Raw genomic sequence first — 17467 nt, forward strand, 5'->3', positions numbered from 1 at the left:
TAAAGAACCCTAAACACTTTAAATTCTGTGAGTGACAGGGCAAGAGGAGGACAATGTAGAGGAGCTAGAGGGAAGCATTTCTAAAATGTCTCGTGTCTAATTTTCCCTTTGTGATTATAGTGACTCCAGTTCCACAAGAGAATAATTGCATCTAGTTATTGAAAAATGCTCCTGCCAGATGGCTACTGGTGAAAACCAGTGTTCTGACCACAAGGTAATATGAGATTCCTAGCAACTGGCTAGAGTCATGGAAAAATATGTCATCTGTTGGGCAGCTACTCCCTGAGCAGTGAGTGGGTGCCAGGCCCTGGCTGTTGGAAAGGAAGCCAACTCCGGGGGGTGTGGGGGCCATGAGGAGTGCATGAAAATGGTGGTGGCGGCTGGAGAATTCAAGTGTAACTGGCCTTCCTAGGAGCACCATGTGTGGTCAGTTTCCACAGGCAGCTCAATACAATGCCCTTGACAATGAGTTGACTATTTTGCTAAGCATTTTCCACCCACCACCATGCATTTATTGGCCATTTTCCCTTGGCCCGAAATGCCCCATCTCTACGCCTCCCCTGATCTTTGCCAGCCTACTCCTATTCATTCTTTGTGACGCAGATAGCCATGGTCACCTTCGTGAAGCCTTCTTTGATTTCTGCCTTGAATCAGCATTTGAATCCCTTCTGTGAGCTCCTATAACACCTTCCCTTTAGTTCTAAGTCCCTGTTCATTCAGCGAATATGCATTGTGTACGCAACGTGCCATGCCCTATTCTAAGTCTCACACTGTGATGCGGTGCCTAGTTTGTGTCCCCAAGCAGATTGTGAACCCCACGTGGAGGGAATCTCTGCTCTTGGCCTCCAACACAAGACCTGCACATGACTGATCTTCTAGGAATAGCTTAATTTTTGTAGGAGACACATGGTTGCTGCCTGACTTAAGCGGCTTCCTTCTAGTGAACACAAATAACTAGAATTCATGGGAAACAAGCATTTCATTGGGGAGGAGGGAGGGAGGGAGATTATTAATTCCTGTTTAAAGCTGGAGATGATGATGAAAATAAGACCCCCCAAAAGAGGAAGACTTCACTCAGGCTTCACTGGGGTGGCTGGCTTTCTTCTCTGTTCTGTACCTGACATTGCAGTGAGGTGAGGTTAACTGCCTTTGGCTGGCTCTGCTTGAAAGCTCCAGGGCCCCCTTGGTGCCTAGCAACAACCTGACTGCCCAGAATAGTGATTTTGAAGCTGGGTGTGTCTTCTGGGCAGGAAGCCACCAACACCACCAAAGCAGCCAGGGCCTCCCCTTCACTTCCTCTGAGCCAAAACTCCGCCTTCAATTGGGGCCAGTACTTAGTGTTTTGGAGCCCTGTCTTAGGAGCACAAATGGGATGTTTCTAGCAAAGGTAACTCCAGCACTTAAGAGGTGTGTGATCTCAGACAAGTCATGTCACCTCTCTGAGCTCCAGTTCCCACACCTGTCTCGTTTCTGTCTCATTCCCAGCTAGCGACACCCTAGCACAGCACCGAAAGCACAGAAATATTCAATAAATGTTATTGTATCTGAATCTGCTTGGCTACGGGAAGATTCAGTGAGTGATTCCTTCTCAGCTGTCCCTTTGATCTTGTTCTTTCCTTCTGAGCCCCTCTCTCAAACAGCTCTGTCTTCTCATTTCTCATTTCTCCACATAAAATCCTGTTTTTATCTTCCCACTCCTCCCCACCCCTCTCCTCATTGCTTACCTTATCCACAGGCATTAAACCTCATCATTGAAAAAATTCTACACTTCTTAAAAAAAATCCCAAGTGTTTTAGTTTTTAGGCCAATACTACTGATGTAGTGACCTTTAATTTTTAAGGTTTAAATATAGCACGCATCCTGTAAAGTGCACAAATCTTAATTGTATGACTCGATGAATTTATCCAAAGTGGGCATACTCCTCTAACCACCTTCCAGATGAAGATACAGAATTTAACCAGCTCCCTAGAAGTCTCCCTCATGCCCTTTCCTAGTCATCAACCCCCCCAAAAGTAACTCTGTTATGATTTCTATTGCTCTAGAGTAGTGTTGCCTGTTTCTGAACCGAGTGGAGTAATACAGTATATACCCTTTTGTGTCCGGCCTCCTATGTTCAACATTATGTCTGTGCAGTTCATCTGTCCCCTGAGCATCCTGCTTTTCCATGCCTGTGAACCTGACATGCCTGTTCTTTCTACCAGGAACCTTTCTGTTCTGTCAGCACGCCCCACCCTGGCCTGACCAGTCTGTGCAAGTCCTCTAGACTCAGATTAAACCTCGCTCCTTTTGGAAATCTTTCTTGATCATCTCTGGGTTTGAATCCACCTACCAGCTGTATGACTTTGGCCACGTGTTACTAACCTCTTCATTCTTCATTTTTGTTGGAGATCAGGGTTTCTATATTCCAGAGTTCTTGTGAATTTCAAATGAGATAATACATATTAAATACTTAGAACAATACCTGGAACTTAGGAAGTACTTAATAAATATTACATATAACTATTGTGAATACTCTTCTTATTCCCCCAGATCCTTGTACACACCTCATAGTAGCACTTATTTTGATTATTGTTTGTCCCACTATGTGACCTTAATTCTTTGAGCAGGGATTGTATCTCCTTCATTCATTGTATTTTTTTCAACAGTCATTTATGAGTGTGCACTATATTCTAGCACTGAGGGTACAGTGGTGATGGGAAAAATAAAGAGGTGAGATCATTTTGGATAGCGATAAGCTCTAGGAAGGAAGTAAAGCCATGTGGTGTGAGAGTGGGTTGGAGGTGCCACTGAAGCTGGGTGGGGAGGAGGTCTTCTTGAAGAGGTGATATTTGAGCAAAGACCTGCGGGTGGAAAGGAGCAGGCACATGCGGAACAGGCGAGAGAACGGCAAGCGCAAGGCTCTGGGGTAGGCACAGGAGGCTCAGATATGTCTGAGGAATAACAAAGAGGGCAACGTAGCTGGAGCCCAGTGAGTGAGTGAGTGGGTGGTCCAGAGGAGGTCGGAGAGATGGGCAAGAGCCAGGAGAAGCCACTGAAGGGGTTAAGCAGGGGGCTATTGTTCACCTTTGCCTCCAAGGTACCTAGTACATAATAGACACCTACTGACTGTTGAATATTGGTGACAACGTGCCCATGGCCAGTTAGTCCATATGAGTGATTCTCAGGTCATTTTCAAGTTAAAACTTCATCATTGTGCCATGTGCCTCTGGGTTCTTACCAAACCCTACCGGATGGGGAAGAAGTTGCTCAGTTCTTTCTAGATTTTTCTCTTCCCTATCTCATCTCATCCATGCTTCTTCAGTGACCCAGATTATCTCCACCAGAGATGTGTAACAGAGATGAAGGGAAGGAGGCAAGCCTGGGCCGGTTAGAGAAAAGGCAAGTAGGAAACAGGTTCGGTCAGTTCCTCTCCTTTCTCTGACTCCAAGAAGGGTCCAGGTCCCTGGACAAGCATAATGATGTGGCACAAAGTGGAGGAGGGAGGCTGGGCAGCAGGAGGGGCTGCAGGAAGGGTAGGAGGTGAGGTCGAAGCCCTTGGAGTAGGCTGCAGCTGCAGCAGCTCTAGCCCCCTAAGGTGTGGCAGGCCGAAGCAGGAGCACATCTGGAGTCCTAGCAGCAAAATGGAGCTGCTGGCAAGGCCTGGGCCGTGACCAGTCAGAGGAGGGAAGGACCAGCCAGTAAATCAGAATGGAAGGGAAGGCTTGCGTCTGAGTAATAGAAATTTACACAACAACATCAGCCTTCTAGTAACACCAGTGAGACTTTATTTTTGTTTTATTTAATTATTTCTAACCTTAATTTTTATGAAATATTACACGTGAGAAAAAAAGCACGTAAAACACATGTACAGTACAATGAATGCTTATAAAGCAAACATCCATGTAATCGTCACCCAGGTCACGAAACAGAACATTGTCAATACCATCCCACCAACCCTGCACTCCCCCATCCATTCCAGGTTACAACCTCCTTTAGAGGCAGCCAGTAGCCGGATTTTTACAATAATCACTTCCTTGATTTTCTTGATAATTTTATCGCCTATGAATCGCACAGAAAGTCTTTTTTAAAAAAATAAATAAATTTATTTATTTATTTAAATATTTTTGGCTGCGTTGGGTCTTCGTTGCTGCATGCGGGCTTTCTCTAGTTGTGGTGAATGGGGGCTACTCATACGTCGCAGTGGACGTGCTTCTCATCGCAGTGGCTTCTCTTGTTGTGGAGCACAGGTTCGAGGCGCACGGGCTTCAGTAGTTGTGGTACATGGGCTCACTAGTTGTGGCTCGCGGGCTCACTGGTTGTGGCACACGGGCTCTAGAGCTCAGGCTCAGTGGTGGTGGCACACACGGCATGTGGGATCTTCCCGGACCAGGGCTTGAAGCCCTGTCCCCTGCATTGGCAGGCGGATTCTTAACCACTGCGCCACCAGGGAAGTCCCCGCATAGAAAGGTCTTAAATTAGGATTTTCTCATGTAAATCCTAAGACTGAAGGCGACAAAGGAGAGCCTCTTTAATATGGAGCCTCCTGTAGTAATCTTGGCAGGCTCTGGGGAGAAGGTAGAGGATTTGCGTTCTTTGGCATTTGGCAGAGAACGCAGTGTTGAGGCTTCTCTCGTTCAGCCAGTGTTTAAGTGCTCGCTACAGTTAAGGCACCTGAAGAGCACTCTTAGGGGCATGAAGATGCGCCCCACACTGAGCCTGCCCCTGGGAGCTTACAGTCAGGCAGAGGAAGCATGGGTAAACATGACAGAGGAGGGCGAGGCCCAAAGAAATCCTCAGATAAGTGCTATGGGAGTTTAGAAGAGGCAGAGATCACTTTTTTTAAAAAAAATAAATTTATTTATTTATTTACTTATTTTTGGCTGTGTTGGGTCTTCGTTTCTGTGCGAGGGCTTTCTCTAGTTGCGGCGAGCGGGGGCTACTCTTCATTGCGGTGCGCGGGCCTCTCACTATCGCGGCCTCTCTTGTTGTGGAGCACAGGCTCCAGACGCGCAGGCTCAGAAGTTGTGGTTCACGGGCCTAGTTGCTCCGCGGCATGTGGGATCTTCCCAGACCAGGGCTTGAACCCGTGTCCCCTGCACTGGCAGGCAGACTCTCAACCACTGCGCCACCAGGGACGTCCCAGAGATCACTTTTGGCGGCAAGAAGCAGAGCAGGCTTTGTGGAAGAGGTGGAGGACTCTCATTCATTCATTGTTTATCAAACATTTTTGAGGGCTGGCAGAGTGCCAGGAAATTAGGTAAAAGGAAACAACGATGAGTAAGGTAAGGCCCTGCCTGCTCACGGCCTAATGGTTTAGTTAGCACAGATACAGATGATTCCAATATGGTATGCTTTAAATACCAAGTGTAATGGGAATAATTGGTGCCTGGGGTTGTCAGCGAAGCTTTCAGAGCTGAGATCTAGGCTAGTCCTTGAAGAAAAGGAGTTTGGCAAACAGAGAAGGGAACCACTGAATCTGCGGAGTCACAGAGGTGGGAAAGGACACAAGGACAGTGTTGGCAAAGGTACAGTTCGTGGTGGAAAGGAGAGTGGGACTGGACAGGTAGGTTGGATGAGCAGGAAAGCTGTTCTAGGCAAGGGGAACGGCATGAGCAGGGGCACAGAGACCAGAAATCATGGTACCTGCACGCACAATACTAAGTAATTTAGTCTAGCTTCAGCATAAGGTGTGTGATGGAATTTGTGATGATTTATTTTATTTTGTTATTATTTTTAAATTATTTTCTTTTAAAAAAAATTTTTGGCTGCGTGTGTCTTTGTTGCTGCGCCCAGGCTTTCTCTAGTTGTGGCGAGCAGGGGCTACTCTTTGTTGCCATGCGCGGGCTTCTCATTGCAGTAGCTTCTCTCGTTGTGGAGCACGGGCCCTAGGTGCGCGGGCTTCAGTAGTTGCGGCACGCGGGCTCTGTAGTTGTGGCACACATGCTCTAGGGTGCGTGGGCTTCAGTAGTTGTGGCGCACAGGCTGAGTAGTTGTGGCCCACGGGCTCTGGAGCGCAGGCTCAGTAGCTGTGGCACACAGGCTTAGTTGCTCCGCAGCACGTGGGATCTTCCCGGACCAGGGATCGAACCTGTGTCCCTTGCGTTGGCAGGCGGATTCTTTAACCACTGCTCTACCAGGGAAGTCCTGTGATGGTTAGTTTTATATGTCAACTTGACTGGGCCATGGGGTGCTGAGATATTTGGTCAAACATTATTTTGGATGTGTCTGGATGATGTTAATATCTGAGTAGAGCAGATTGCACTCCCTAATGTGGTGGGCCTCGTCCAATCAGTTGAAGGCCTAAATAGAACAGAAAGCTGATCCACCCTTGAGTAAGGAAGAATTTTTCCTGGCTTTGGACTCAAACTGAAACATTGACTTTTCCTGGGTCTTAAGCCTGCTGGCCATTGGACTGCAACTTAAACATTGGCTCTTCTGGTTCCTAGGCTGTCGGACTTGGACTGGAACTATACCAGTTCCTGGGTCGCCAGCTTGCCAACTCACCCTGCAGATCTTGGGACTTAATCAGCCTCCACAATTGTGTGATAAATTGTGTATAATAAATCTCTTCAGGTAGATAGAGTCATATCTAATAGGAAATATAGATAAATATTATAGATATAGATAGATGTAGATCTCTGTCTATCTATTTATCTATCTATCCATCCAATCTCCTATTGGTTCTGTTTCTCTGGAGAACTCTAATACAGAAGGGAAAGGGAAATAACTTTGAAAAGGCAAGTTGGTGCCAGATCATGGAGGACATAGAATACCTGGCTAAAGGACTTTGAATTTTATTTTGAAGGCAAGGAGAAAACACTGGGTTTTCCTGAACTGGGAAGTGACCTAATAAGAATTGAGATCCAGGGAATTCCCTGGCAGTCCAGTGGTTAGGACTTTGTGCTTCCACTGCAGGCAGTAGAGGGAATTTATTGGCTAATATGACTGAAAATTGAAGCAAGACTGGATCCAAGGGCTCAAACAATGCTCCTAGGACTTGGTTTCACTGTCCCATCTCTCAGCTCTGTTTTGCCCTCTGTCTTGGACTCATTCTCAGGTAGTCTCTTGCCTTACAGTGGGAAGATGGCCACCAGCAGTGCCATGAGTACATCCTGCCCTCAGAAGATAGATTCATTCAACTGGACAGTGCTGACCAAAGGCTCAGAATTGACCTAAGGCTCATTTCTCATTGTGGTTCTCATTGTGTCATATGCCCATTGCTGAGATGCTGTGGCAAGAGGGCCCTCTAAAATGCTGATTGGCCAAGCATGGGTCACATGTCTATCCCTGTAACTAGGGGTAGACATCTCCTCTAGAGCCACAGGGATTGAGAACTGGGGGAAGGCTTGCCCCAGGAGAAGTGGAAGTGCTGTTACCAAAGGAAGAAGGAACGGACCGTGGGCTGGTAACCACAGGGGAAGGAGGCCTGGAGACCCACAGGCTGCCCCTTCTGCCAATATGAAGCAGCTGCAGCCAGTGGTGCTGTGGGGAAGGGGCACTAGGAGGTGGGAGTCTGGGCTGGCAGCAGGGGAAGGTGTAGACTGGGGTCAAATAGTAACACTATTGCCTTGGGGGCCGTGAAAATGTTGGGGAGGTCCTTCTGACAAAAACCTGACAACATGATAGACAAAGTGCTAAGTGAGTCCTTGTCTTCAGAATAAAGGCAGGAAAAGCCAAGTGGGTTGGGTGACACCTCACAAGATATTGCTGCTGATGGAAAGGGCAGACACTGTCTGGGGACACTGATGGAATTGTAAGATGGGGTGGAGGAAAGGTCACTGCCAACTGGTCTTGCAGGGGGAGAAAACAACCAGTTTTCCCTCAAGTTTAAGAAATTAAGCTCATGCATCTTTACAAGAGTCAAAAATTTACAGTAGCCAAAAATAACCTAAATTCCAACAGTAGGAGATTGATTGAATAAACACTGTAATGCCCATATAGTAGAATGAAACCTTTAAAAATGATGCTTTATTTGACATGGAAAGATGCTCACAATGTAGTTTTGAGAGAGAAATGCAGAGTACAATCTGTCTTTGTGCAACAAATGTGTATACATGTATCTATATCTGTGAATATCTGGAAAGGTGTACACCAAAATGTTAATAGTTGGCATCACTAGGGGTAGGACTACAGCTGAAGCTTATCTCCTGATTTATTTGCAATAAACCTGCTAGGTAGTATGTAGGTCAACTAGAGCCAGCCTCTGGGTTCAAGTCCCAGCTCTGCTACTGCCTGGCTCGGTGACATTGGGTAAGTCCCTTAACACCTTCATGCATCAATAAGTGGGGGTAATAGTTCTTAACTTATAGGGTGGTTATGAATTTTATATTACCTCCTATTACATGCAAACCTGTTAGCACCATACCTATAGTAAACACTCAAAAAATGTAGTTATTCTTCTTGTGTAATTAAAAAGTCCAAAAGAAAATACGACTATTAACTATATTGGAAATAGGTGTTTTTCTTGGCCAAATAACTGTGGTAGTCATCAATAAACGAACTATTATTAAGATAAGCTATTTCCCTCTAACAATGGGAAACATCTGAGAAAAGACAGAGAAGGTTCCTATTCTCCCGAAGTTTGCACACTAGCCGGAAAGACACATGATAAACAGGTGCTGTGTGGGTAGGATGATCAGGAAGGCAGTGACATTTGAAGGCTGAGAGCCAACGGAAGAGCTGAAGAGGAGGAAGCCAGGAGAAACGGTGAGTGCGAGGCCTTTCGGTGGGGAGGAAGTCTCTAAACCAAAAGACGACCGATGTGGTTGGAGCGAGGGACAGTGGGTTGTTGGCAGAGATGAGAAGCGAGGCCTCAGCTCTCACGCCAAGGCGGAGTGAATACAGGCCTGGGGAGTCAGGAGGCTGTCCACTTGTAGTGTGATCTCGGGCAAGTCACTGCCCCTGTTTGAGTAGCCACTGTCTTCTCTGCAAAATCGGGATGATAAAACTTTGTAAGGTTGCAAAGATCAAAAGACATGTTAGTGGAAGCGCTTCGCAAACGACCGTTTATAGCATTATTACAAATTCAGCGGAACCACTGGAGAAAGAGTTACGGATACCAGCCACCAACTAGCAAGCGGCGCTGGCTGGCGCGTGCGCGTTAGGCGGCCAGAGCCCGGGCAGGGGATGAGTTCAGGCCCCGCCCGGAACCGCTCTGCCTCTTTTCGCCTCCCGGTCCCTCCCTTTTCCGCGGGCACCCAACCGTGCGTGTCCTGCGTGCTGACGTCAGACGCGTGCCCCTGTCCGGCAGCCGAGGAGACCCCGCGCACTGCTGCCAACGCCCCGGCGGAGGAGCTGAGGTGAGTGCGGGGCCCGAGGCTCCCCGCGGGAGCGGCCTCTCTACAGTCCGGTCCCCGCCGCGCCGCCCCCGGCCTCTTCCCGTCCGGGGGGGACACCCCATCTCTGGGATCCCTGGAAGCCTCGGATCGTGGGGCGCGCGCGGTGGAGGGGGGGGTGCCGGGCTCGCGCGGCGCCGTCCGGGCTCGCGCGGGTCCGGGTTCTGTCGGGGGGCGGAGCGGAGGGGGTCTCGGAGGGCAAGGCTGGGGGGCACAGGTCAGCCAAGAGGTGTGCGGCCGGGACGCCGGGGCCGGGCCGAGGGCGCGGCCGGGGCCGGGCTGTCACCTGGCAGCGGCGGAAGGAAAGGGTCACACCCATCCCGACCGCCCTGCTCCCCTCCCCCCGGCGCCGCGGACCCCTAGGGCGGGCGGCGGTCCGGGGCGCCATGGACCGCGGAGCCGCTGGCGTGCGCCTGGGGTGCGCAGGGTGGCGGTGACTCGGGCTCCCAGGCCGGGTCTGCCCCCCGCGCCCCGGCTTCGACTTCCTGCTTCGCCGGGCGCCGCCGCGGACATTTTGCGGCGGGCGGGGGGAGGGGAGCGGACTGCGAGCGCGGCGGGGAAGTGGCGGCCGGGCAGCGCGCGGCTCGCTGACGGCCCGGGGCTTTGCTTGCCGTGCGCCTCCCTCAGCGGTCCCGCAGCCCGACGCCTTGTCCCGCGGGGTGGGCCTGGTCACCGCTTCTCCGGTCTCCTTTATTCCTGCCTTAGGTCGAGTTCCTAATACCATTTACATTTCCTTCTCCAACTCTCCCTGCCTATTCAGCTGAAGCTTCCCTTTCAGGGAGTTACCTAACCACCTCCCGAAACTGTCGTTCTGCCGTTTGCCTAATTCCTCTCTTTAGGGGGAAATTTTCTTTGTTCGTTTTTTTTTTTTTTTTTTGGTCCTCCCCTTTAAGTCCAAGAGAAATGCAGTGGGGAAGATTACGTCATCGCAATATAAGGGGTGAGAGTTTTTAACTCCTACAAGTCAGGGACTCACTAAATTAAGACAGCATTTTGTTGGCTCGGTTGGGTCACCCAGTGGCAGATCCTGCCTGTTTCCCAACTCATCGTATTCAGAGATAACCTTTTGAAATCCTGGCCGTCTCATATGCATCTAAAAGCCAGGAAGGTTTAAAATCTCAAGATGAGCTTGTGCCAGGAAATAAAGCGTAAGACAACACTTGCGTAGGCAGTAACTTTAAAGATCCCATTGAGTACTGGAATGAAGTTAATTTATTTGTGGAAGCATTTCTTTGGTCCAAAATGACATTCCCAGATTGTTTAACTTCTCCCATATGACTTACTGATTCAGAGTGTGTACCTAAGTCTACACTCGTGCATTTTTTGTGGCAAGGGTGTGGTGAAAAGAGAATCAGTTCATTTTACACCTAATCTTTGCTTGCTAGTCACTTTAATTTTGTAATTAAAAACAGGTTTTGGTTTTTTAACCAAAAAACCTTAAGTGAGTAACATTTTCAGACTTTGGGGATCACAGTATTTGTTCTCCAAAATGTTAGGTACATCCAGGGTACTGTAGCACAGAAAAATGTTAGCATTGTAAAGCAAATGAGATCCAACTGTGTAATGCATTGTTATAAGGATAGTTAATGTTGAAACGAGTATTTTCATATTGTTTCTCCTTATTTGTATAGAGAGAACAGATTGCTCGTTAAGAAACACTTAAAAGAAGTGGTAGGTTTAAATCAGCTTTCTGTAGTGTGTAGGTGTTGGTAGACAAGACCCAGAAGGTGTCACAGCCTCTTAAAATGTTTGCATGTAATAACTGACACCTGTACTCAGTTGAACTTAATTTTTTGGCAGTCTGAGGCAGGTGTTACAGCGTAGGGTAGTCAGGGGCTAAAATCAAATATTGGTGAGATTCTTTTAAAGTCCACCAAGCCCAAATCTTGACTTTTTTGTACTTCAAGATTTGTTTTCTTTTATTCGGATACTTTTTCCACTTATAATTTTGTGGTATATTATAGAAGCATTTCCAGTTATTTTAAAAATGGTTACACTAATAAAATGTTTTGATCCAAGAAGTGTTGCATTTGGAAAACTTAGAAGTACAACTTATTGTGCTGCCTGTCTGGGAGTAGTACTTATAGCCATTCTTGGAAGTAAAAGTCAAATTGTACTTGATTTGTAGATATATTTTAAATACATTTATCATTTTAGGGTCTTTTTTGAGAGGACAAAGAATGCTTAATGAGCAACACTTCAGGCTACAGAGTTTCCTCTGCTGGGGAAGGAGGGGTTAATATTTTGTTAACTTATGTCCCATAAATAGATCTGTATATTCTCCTATATTAAAGGGCTTCATTCTAGGCTTTCAATATTCAGTATTCTCTTCCAAGTCTGTTAGTTTCTCCCACTAGAATGTAAGTCTTTGAAGGCAGGGCTTTTGACCTGGTATGGTCACCCCTGTATCCCTGGCACCTAGAATAGTGCCAGACCCATGATGTGTCTCAAGAAATGTTTGTCAAATGAATGAATGTGATGTCTGAGGGTTAATATTTTCACTTTCTGCATATTCTGTAGGCCTGTGTACTGTTTCCTGGGACCTCTTTTGTGCTTGGTCAGCCATATTCATATTTGGGCTCATTGAAGTGATGATTACTCATCTACTTTTGTTTGACCATATCCATCTGTTTAGTCCTATATCTTCTGCACCTGTACTGTCTGAACAGTTAACCATTGCTTAGAAAAATCTTTTCTGATGACCAGTTCTTATTCTCCTAAAAATTATTCGGACTTTAATGTTTGTTTCCTTCCTGTATTTCTTTGTTTGAAATAGCAGTTTAATTTTTCCACTTCTTCCCCTCAACTCAACAGTATCAAATTCTTGGTCATGTTATGCTTTGTCCCTTACGTTTCTATTTTAATTACTCATCCCTTCAGTCCAAAATATTTTTGCTAAAGCAATTTTCATTACTTGTCATTTCAGCTATGTCTGCCACTGCTGCTATTATAAGTCCTGGATGTCAGAACTCTTCGTTACTAGTCGCCCCTGGGACATTGGTCTCAAACTGCTTATTCCATGAAGTGAAACCCCATTTTTGCCACCGAAATGGTCTCCCATTAAAAAAAAATTAAAAAAAAATTTTTTTCCACTATTTAGCTATTATGCTGAAGTCCAGAACAATTTCTAATAGAGCAAAATACTACATATTGTTAAGTCATGGTGTTCACCAAGCCTCAGTGGTCAGTCACCTGAAGAGAACCTCTGTTGCTCACTCTGTTCTTTAACACTTTACACTTCTAACACTTGCATCATTTTCTCTAAGAGTAAGCCATTTTGATTTGCTATTTTAATTCTGTTGTTGTATGTTCTTGGGAAAGACACTGTTAGTATAGTGATTAAAAGTGTAGACTCTGGAACTAGACTGCTTGGATTTAAATCCTGGCTCTGGCATTTATTAGTTACATGCAATCTGAGTAAAGTCTTTGTCACTCAGTTTCCCTTCTGTAGAATAGGGCTGGCAATAGTTTCTACCTCACAGTGTTAGGAGAATCAGTTAATCTAAGTGAAGTACTTAAGACAGTTCACTGGCACATAGTAAGTGCTCTGTAGGTGTTTGCCCTTGTTATTATTACAACCTCTCTTAATGCCCCCACCTTTCAGAAGTTATCTGCGTTTCTCTCAAACGTCAACAGTTTAATAACCATCCCCCCCCCAGATTAATCTCATGAAACCATAAAAATTAAATGAGGTGAGGATTGGTGTCTGCTTTAAATTTTTATCCATTATCTTAACCAGTGTCATGGAAGTAGGGGTGTAAGTTCTCAAGTATGCAGTATGTAGTCTGTGAACCAGGAGCCTAAGCATCAGCTTGGAGCTCCTTAGAAATATCAGGCTCCATCCCAGTCCTACTGAATCAGAATCTGAATTTTAACAAAATCCCCAAGTGATTTTTATGCACCTTGATGTTTGAAGCACCCTCTTTAAGACTGCTGGATTTCACAGAAAGTGTTGAGTGCTTTATTTTTGTTTTTCCCCCTACTTAAGTATAACCTGGTCTCTTTCAGGCAGCATATCAGAATTTATTGCAAGGACTGTAATCAGGAAGTGAATGTGAAACCTATTTGGCTTTTAAAGGATTGAGTTATAGTTTCTTGTGTGTTGTGTAGAATCGCCGCATGTCTGTGCTCATTATCAGGAACTAATGTGTTGTTTAGTTACTAAAGAGTCATTACCCACTTAATAATAAATAAATAATCTTAAATTCTAGTTTTAGAACTACTTGAGCTTGAGTACAGTTACATGTTTGAACGCAGTGACTTTTTGTGGAAAACTAATTGTTACGAAGAGCATATGATTAGGATCGTTCACATAATTGTTGGTTATGAAAACAGGTGAAATACAAAGTTGGCATTTAGCTGATCAAATGTAAAAAATGTTTTCTGCTTTTTTTTTTTTTTTTACTAAAATCATATCTCCAATCTCAAGGGAAAATGTTTGGTTTTTTTTTTTTTAATTTATTTACTTATGTATTTTTGGCTGCGTTGGGTCTTCGTTGCTGTGCGTGGGCTTTCTCTAGTTGCAGCAAGAGGGGACTACTCTTCATTGCGGTGCATGGGCTTCTCACTGTGGTCGCTTCTCTTGTGGAGCACGGGCTCTAGGCCCGTGGGCTTCAGTAGTTGCGGCACAAGGGCTTAGTAGTTGTGGCTCGTGGGCTCTAGAGTGCAGGCTCAGTAGTTGTGGTGCATGGGCTTAGTTGCTCCGTGGCATGTGGGGTCTTCCCAGACCAGGGCTCGAACCCGTGTCATCTGCATTGGCAGGCGGATTCTTAACCACTGTACCACCAGGGAAGTCCCAAGGGAAAATGTTAATAACTAAAATCAAGTCTTAATATAGCTACCATCCTGAAAAAATTATTGCTATTTTTAAAGGACTTGATTGAATTTTTCTTTAATTTTTTTTTTTCTTACACTATTTGATGTAGCAGTGTATGCTCTAGAGCAATGTTTCCTAACCCTTTTCAAATCAAGGGAGACATAGAAAAATATTGTATGCTACACTGGAGTAAATGGATAAGACTATTCTTGGCTGGCTAGAGGTGCTGCAGCCCCAGGAGAGCTGGGGGATCAATGTCTCAGGCACACCTGTGTCCATTCTCTGTGTCCCAGATGGCAATATGAAGCTGTCTACTGTTGGATAGTAAGCCACAGCCATTGTTTTCAGCTAAAAAGATCATCACTTTTTGTTACCCCTTGTGTAAACAGAAAAGATTGAGAATAACAGATCAAATGAAACCAGAGGGAGAAATGGAGGTGGAATGAAAGAATACCATGTTAATTAGTGTTAAAAGTATGAGATGATAAATTTTGTAGAAGAAATCATAAGCAAGATTTCAGCTACAATCCATTTGCTTTGTTGGTAGGCAATTTAAGGATATTTGTAATTTTTTTAATTTTTTGGTTTGCTTTTAAATCTGTTTAAAAGCAGATGAAGAGGAGTAGGAAGTGAAAGAATAAAGTTTCTTAACAAAGAATCATTGTTATGTGTGGTTTCAAGGATTTTCATTCCTAATACAACTTCACTGTAGTTACTAGTATTTGTTTCACCAGCTGAATGCTATTTGAGAGGAGCTCAATTTTAGAATCTTCTGAAGAATTAAACCATCTATATCACTTATTACTTTGCCAGAAAACTATATATATATATATATATTTTTTTTTAAAGATTTATTTATTGATTGATTGATTACTATGTTGGGTCTTCGTTTCTGCGCTAGGGCTTCCTGTAGTTGCGGCAAGCGGGGGCTACTCTTCATCGCGGTGCGCGGGCCTCTCACTATTGTGGCCTCTTTTTGTTGCGGAGCACAGGCTCCAGACGCGCAGGCTCAGTAGTTGTGGCTCACGGGCCTAGTCGCTCCGTGGCATGTGGAATCTTCCCAGACCAGGGCGCGAACCCGTGTCCCCTGCATTAGCAGGCAAATTCCCAACCACTGCGCCACCAGGGAAGCCCAGAAAACTATATTTTTATTGTGAAGTTTAAGATTAACAGTAAGATTTAAAAATAAACTTAGATTTTAAAATGTAAAATTTCATTTATCAGATAACTAGGAATGAATGGATAGTTCCTGTGAATATTAGAGTGCTGGGGTTTAAATCAAAATCTAATACCCTCATTTGTTTCAGAAAGTGTACAAATAGTATACATACTACAAAATATAAGCTATGAAAATGTTTGAATTATTTTAGGTCATATGATTTATTTGTTCATAAGGCCAAAGGGAATGTTAGTTCATCCTAAGAGTTTATAATAATCAGTGGAGATGGGGATAAGGGATAATTTAAATTTTAAGAGTAATGCCGGTATTGTTTCTCTGGTGTGTTTCAGAATACCTGGAAGAGATTTCCATGGGGGTAGGTATCAAATAAATTGGAAACCCTACTTATTATATCCCCATCTTGGAAATTCATGATGTGTGTAAGTTTATTAAAGGTTCATAGAAGTTAGATCATCAGAAATTCTGTTTAATTCAGTGTTTTTTTTTTGTTTGTTTGGCTGCACCATGCGGCGTATGAGATCTTCCGTGACCAGGGATGGAAATCTGCACCCCCTGCATTGGGAGTGCGGAGTCTTAACCCACTGGACTGCCAGGGAAGTCCTAATTCAGTGTTTCTTAAACTTGTTTGGTGACGGCCCTGCCTCCCCCACCCATGGAACACCCTCTAAAGCTTTGAGAAAGTGGACTGGGAGATGCTAGTGTCTCGTGGCTTGTTAATCTCTATTAGGTTCAGGGGCTGTTGGTGTGGCTTTGCTATGGGTAGAAAAATGGGAAAAATTTTCTCAAGTTACTGAGGCACGTGAAAGGTAGAGGCTTCAGCAGAGGCCATAGATTATCTATTCTTGCTGTGGCCTAAACCCCACTCAAGAGCTGTTGTACAGAAATTGCTAATATGTAGTTCCTTGGGATGAAATTTAGCATTTTACGTATAAAACCCATCTTTGGGGTGTCTGAGGGGGAGTAACTCCATCTCAACTTAAAAATGGGGCAAGGTATTGGAAGGGAAAAGCAGACCATTATTAGGGACTGGGGAAGTGATTGTCCAGTGGCTACAAAGGAAATTTCTGAAATGGAGTCACTGTCTCCAGTTTCCTTTGTTCTTGGATCAGTGATCCTAGTTTAGGTATTTATTGTTTTCCAGTATTCTGAAAAGCTTGCGGTAATTTCAAAGCCATTTTTTTAAAGCTCTGAAAGTCATATAATTTTTAACTATTTTATTTGCGATCCAAAGAATTTCTATGTTTAAAAAAAAATAATTGTTAACATACATGAGAAGTTTTTTAGGAGTTTGTGGTACTAATCTAAGTTTTTTGTATTTTATAATTTGACATATTTCCTTTTCTTTTTCTTATCATACATACTGCCCAATCCAATTCTCCCTCACAAGAACAAAAACCCATCCCAGATCCCATCTTTTACATTAATTTTTTTTTTCTGGTTGCATGTGTTACATGGAAATGAAGATGTATTTGCCTTAAAACTTGTCCTTGATTCTAGTTAAATCAGAGCCAGGAACAGAAAAGTCATTTTACTTATTATTGGATAGTTATCTGAGAGAGGTGGGAGAGTGGGGAAAAGACATCATTTTGTGTATCAGGATTGGGGTTAAGGACTTAGGTTGGGCTGTCTTAGTTCTTTTTAAAAAATTATTGTTTTTTGGTAATTGAGTAATTTTTCTTCAGGAGCAAGATTAATTCATGTCTTGAATGTGACACATTATGTTGAAGATACAAAAGTTTGTTTTCTGTTGGCACGAAATTCTTTACCTCTGCTACTTTCAGTTGGAGAAATTGGTATCATTTCTGCTCTTATAAAAAAATCTGTCTCTTGCACTCTGCCTCTCTTTGTTAAAATATGAAGATGAGATGATTCTTTACAAATATTAAAACACACTCTAAAAAAGGAAACCTAAGACACAGAAGCAGCTTTTAAAATAGAACTAATCAGTGGCAAAGATTTTTTGAAGATGCAGATTCTGGAGATAACTTTTTGGCAATTATGTGATTCCTTAAGTTCATTATACACTATTTTAATTGATTTAAATCTGAGTGCATTGTTCCAAAATTAGAAGCATGTTTTAATTATAAAATGACAGTGTAAGATTGTTTACATTAACTATGTCACTCTGATATAGTTGAAAACACAATGTGATACACA

General features: G+C 44.2%; 1 protein-coding gene across 3 annotated transcripts in view; it reads left to right on the forward strand.

Moving 5' to 3' along the window:
- Positions 1–9179: 9179 nt before the first annotated feature.
- The window catches only part of CDC42 (cell division cycle 42), a 45840-nt gene continuing 37552 nt past the window's right edge, over positions 9180–17467 (forward strand). The window contains exon 1 of one of the 3 annotated variants that reach the window (XM_059915677.1): positions 9180–9278. The gene's annotated coding sequence lies outside the window, so the exon portion shown is untranslated. Of the gene's footprint in view, positions 9279–9586; positions 10255–17467 lie in introns of those variants that run through there. The other 2 variants (XM_059915669.1, XM_059915683.1) reach the window with 2 other exon arrangements.

The sequence above is a fragment of the Balaenoptera ricei genome, chromosome 1, assembly GCF_028023285.1.
Source record: "Balaenoptera ricei isolate mBalRic1 chromosome 1, mBalRic1.hap2, whole genome shotgun sequence".
Taxonomy (NCBI): domain Eukaryota; kingdom Metazoa; phylum Chordata; class Mammalia; order Artiodactyla; family Balaenopteridae; genus Balaenoptera; species Balaenoptera ricei.